Raw genomic sequence first — 5063 nt, forward strand, 5'->3', positions numbered from 1 at the left:
CTTCCCAGACATCCATTTCCCAGAATCTCTCTGACACTTCAATGATTCTAGGACAGCCTTGCCAACTAAAAAAAAAAAAAAAAAGCTCATAACCTGAAAGTTGAGAATTGTGTTTATTTATTTGGTGGGGATTTTTAGGACTTCAAGCCCAGGAGGCAGCATCTCAGGTGGCCCTTGAGAAATTGCTCTGGGGGTGGGTGTGGGAGTGAGGGTGTGGTGGGGGGAAAGGGAAGGAGGGGAGCCGGGTAGGAGGGTGGGGAAGGGAGTCAGGTTATATAGAAGTTTGTAACAAAAGAGGTAGATAGTCTGAACATCGAAGATTATTGTTAATTAAGGAAAATCAGCTATCAGGGAATTTAGGGCTCCTCTATGTATGGGAAGATGAGAATCAGGGCTCACTGAACTCATTCCTTTCATATGCATCTCAGCTATCTGGGGCCTGTATCCTTTGTTTTTTTTTTTTATTTTGTTTCGTCCTTAGTCACTGTAGGGAGTGGTGGGAGCTGACAGCTGCTGGATTGCAGGCATTGTTCTCCCTTCTGGGGGCCCTCGAGGCTCAGAAATTCATTTGGAGGGCAGAATCTCAAACCGATGCCTGTGACATCCTTGTTTATAGATGTGGCAGGAGATATTCCTTTTCACACCCTCTTCTTACTGTGACTACTTCATGTAAGACATGACTCTGTCACTTACCTCTTCACAGCTCTTTTTTTCACTAAACCACTCTTCAAGATTGGGAGCCATATTATTTGATCCAATGGGACAGACAGACCATGGCAGAGTGCAACCCAGCCTGTAGAGTTGGAATGTTGGAGTAGAAACTGGTTCATTCATTGTATGACCTGGGGGAGTTATTAAACCTCTCCAAAGGCTTAGGTCTCTCATCTGTAAAGGAGGATAATAAGAGTGCATGCACCCTTCATAGAGCATGGAATGAAAACGTGTTTGGCACAACACTGATGTCTCATGAATATTAAACTGTAATTATTATCTGATTCCAGGTACTCAGCATGGTCAATAACTATTTATTGACTTTTGAAAAGAATGGAAGAGTCCCAATTCAAAGCCAGGATTCCAAGTCTACTTTTCTTTTTTTTTTTTCCTACTTTTCTTAGTACAGCTGTTTCCATACTATATTTTATTTGCTATGAAGGGCATTCCAGAATTCTAGCAGAGGGAATCAAGTGTTGAGACATTAATCCTGATAGTATTCACTTAAAGCCGGGTTGGCTGATGCTGTTTCCCCATCAGTCCTGTTGTTTCCTGTGACTGTGGAGGCCTGGCCCAGCCCGCACCAGGCCATCCCACACTCTCTGCTGCCTCCCTGTGGCTATGTCTAGTCAGGCTATACAAACTTTTTCCTTGGAATCGCCTGTTATTCAGTCATTAAGTCATGTCTGACTCTTTGCGACCTCATGGACTGGAGCACGCCAGGCTCCTCTGTCCTCCACTATCTCCTAGAGTTTTCTCAGTTTCATGACCATTGAGTCAGTGATGCTACCTAACCATTGTATCCTCTACCATAGCTTTCTTCTTTGGTCTTCAATCTTTCCCAGCCTCAGGGTCTTTTCCAATGAGTTGGTTCTTTGCAACACATGGCCAAAATATTGGAGCTTCAGCATTAGCAATAGTCCTTCCAATGAATATTCAGGGTTGATCTCCTTTAGGATTGACTGGTTTGATCTCCTTGTTGTCCAAGGGACTCTCAAGAGTCTTCTCCAGCACCACAGCACGAAAGCATCGGTTCTTTGGCACCCAGCCTACTTTACGGTCCAACTCTCACATCCATAGGTGACTTACTGGAAAAACCATAGTTTCGACTATATGGGCCTTTGTCGCCAAAGTGATGTCTCTACTTTTTAACACACTGTCTAGGTTTGTTATAGCTTTTCTTCCAAGGAGCAAGCATTTTTAATTTCATGACGGCAGTCACCATCCTCAGTGATTTTGGAGCCCAAGAAAATAAAATCTGTCACTGCTTCCACTTTTTCTTCTTCCATTTTCCATGAAGTGACGGGACCAGATGCCAGGATCTTAGTTTTTCTGAATGTTGAGTTTCAAGCCAACTTTTTCACTCTCCTCTTTCACCCTCATCAAAAGACTCCCTTGTTCTTCTTCACTTCCTGCCATTAGAGTCATATCATTTGTGTATCTGAGGTTGTTAATATTTCTCCCAGCAATCTTGATTCCAGCTTTTGATTCATCCAGCCTGGCATTTTCCATGATGTACTCTGCATATAAGTTAAGTAAGCAGGGTGACAATATACAGCCTTGACGTACTCCTTTTTTAATTTTGAGCCACTCAGTTGTTCCATGACCAGTTCTAACTATTGCTTCTTGACCTGCATACAGGTTTCTCAGAAGACAGGTAAGGTGGTCTGGTATTCCCATTTCTTTAAGACTTTTCCACAGTTTCTTATGATCCACACAGTCAAAGGCTTTAACATTGCCAATAAGGCAGAACTAGATATTTTTCTGGAATTCTCTAGCTTTCTCCTTAATTTAATGTCTATTGGCAGTTTGATCTCTGGTTCCTCAGCCTTTTCTAAACCCAGTTTGAACATATGGAAGTTCTTGATTCATGTACTGCTGAAGCCTAGCTTGAAAGATTTTGAGCATAACCTTGCTAGTGTGTGAAATAAGTGCAATTGTGTGGTAGTCTGAACACTCTTTGGTATTGCCCTTCTTTGGGACTGAACTTTACCAGTCCTGTGGCCACTGCTAAGTTTTCCAAATTTTTGGCATATTGAGCATGGCACTTTCACAGCATCATTTTTTAGGATTTGAATAGCTCAGCTGGAACTCTGTCACCTCCACTATCTTTGTTTATAGTAATGCTTCTTAAGGCACACTTAATGTTATACTCCAGGATGTCTGGCTCTAGGTGAGTGACCACACCACTGTGGTTATCTGAAGAAATCTCTAGTCTCTCCAACACCATTGTAACCTATTTCTTTGCACTATTCATTTAAGAATTAAATTTGCACTATTTAAATGAATTTAAATTAAAATGAATTTTAAGAATTAATTTGCACTATTTCATTTAAGAAGGCCTTCTTATCTCTCCTTGCTATTCTCTGGAACTCTCTATTCAGTTCGGTATATCTTTTCCTTTCTTCCTTGCTTTTTGCTTCTCTTATTTCCTCAGCTATTTGTAAGGCCTCCTCAGACAACCATTTGGCCTTCTTGCAGTTCTTCTCCTTTTGGGATAGTTTTGGTCACTGCCTCCTATACAACGTTACAAACCTCCATCCATAGTTCTTCAGACACTTTGTCTACCAGATCCAATCCTGTTTGTTACTTAACAATTATGTTAATAATTTTCAATTCAATTAATGTTTCACATCATTATTAAACTGCATTAATAAACAAAACTAAAGGTTATATTTCTTGGATATAATTATTAACATAATTGTTAAGATAGTTCAGTAGGTACAGGGGTTACAGTAAGATTTCTTTATTCAGCAGGGCTGCACAGTTTGTGAGATTGTAAATTGTAAATTTCTCAAGATAGAAAACAGTACGGAGCCTCCTCAGAAAATTAAAAATGGAACTGTCCTATGATCTATTAATTCGCCTTCTTTTCTTTTTATTGTAGCTATATGGGATAATGGGTGTTAACTAAACCTATTGTGGTAATTACTTCATAGTATATGTGAATCAATACATCGTGCTATGTAACTTTAATTTCTAGAATGACATATGTCAGCTATTTCTCAATAAAACTAGAGGGAATTCCATGGCAGTTAGGACTTGGTGCTTTCACTGCCAAGGCCTGGGTTTGATTCCTGGTCATGTGTCATGGACAAAAAAAATCAAAATCAAAAAGTAAAATAAAACTAGAAAAAAATTTTTTAATGGAAGCTCTTAGGTAACAAGAACAAGGTGTTTGGGGCATATTAAGTGCTGATCACAAGGTAATTCACTGTTACTGAACCTTTTAAATTGGCCCAGCTGTTCAAATTACTTTCTGAGGAGAAGAAAGATTTAAAACTTAAATAATTGAGGAATGATCCTAAGGGTAAGGAATGTAATGTAGTTAGGTGCTAGATAATGGAGTTTCAGTTTTCATTATTTAGAAAATATCTCTCTTGACTCATAATTCCCCTTCTGGTGTTTTCAACCTTCCTGATTCTACTTATTATTCTCTGTAGGATTTTCCCCATAAAGCACATTATACATAATTTACTTATTTTGTTCATTTTCTGGCTTCTCCCACAAGAATGAGGGTAGGCATCTTTCTCTGTGCTGTTCCTTGAGGTAGCTCAAATCTCTAGAACAATTGAATTCACTTAATCACTCTGTGCCTCATTTTCTCCATCTGTACAATGGAGTCAAAATAGCATCTATCTCAGGACTTAAGTGACTGAACAACAACAAAAATGTGTATTTTTTGTTCGCCCAGAACAGTTCCTACAGCATACTAAGGAGCTACATAAATGCTTGCTACTACCATCATTACTATTAGTTCAGATAGCAAAAGCAGCGTGTGCAGAGACTCGGAGGTGGGAAGCAGCATGATGTGACGCGGGACTGGATGGTAGTGGTGATGATGCCCATAAGGAACTGGGATGGTCAGGGTCATGATATCATGACCTGAAATCATGTTCAGTTCAGTTCAGCTGCTCAGTCGTGTCCAACTCTTTGCAACCCCATGAATCGCAGCACGCCAGGCCTCCCTGTCCATCACCAACTCCCGGAGTTCACTCAGACTCACGTCCATCAAGTCAGTTATGCCATCTAGCCATCTCATCCTCTGTCGTCCCCTTCTCCTCCTGCCCCCAATCCCTCCCAGCATCAGGGTCTTTTCCAATGAGTCAACTCTTCCCATGAGGTAGCCGAAGTACTGGAGTTTCAGCTTTAGCATCATTCCTTCCAAAGAACACCCAGGGCTGATCTCCTTCAGAATGGACTGGTTGGATCTCCTTGCAGTCCAAGGGACTCTCAAGAGTCTTCTCCAACACCACAGTTCAAAAGCATCAATTCTTCGGCGCTCAGCTTTCTCCACAGTCCAACTTTCACATCCATACATGCCACTGGAAAACCATAGCCTTGACTAGGCC

This window comes from Bison bison, unplaced genomic scaffold, assembly GCF_000754665.1.
Source record: "Bison bison bison isolate TAMUID 2011002044 unplaced genomic scaffold, Bison_UMD1.0 scf7180017864322, whole genome shotgun sequence".
NCBI classification, from domain to species: Eukaryota; Metazoa; Chordata; class Mammalia; order Artiodactyla; family Bovidae; genus Bison; species Bison bison.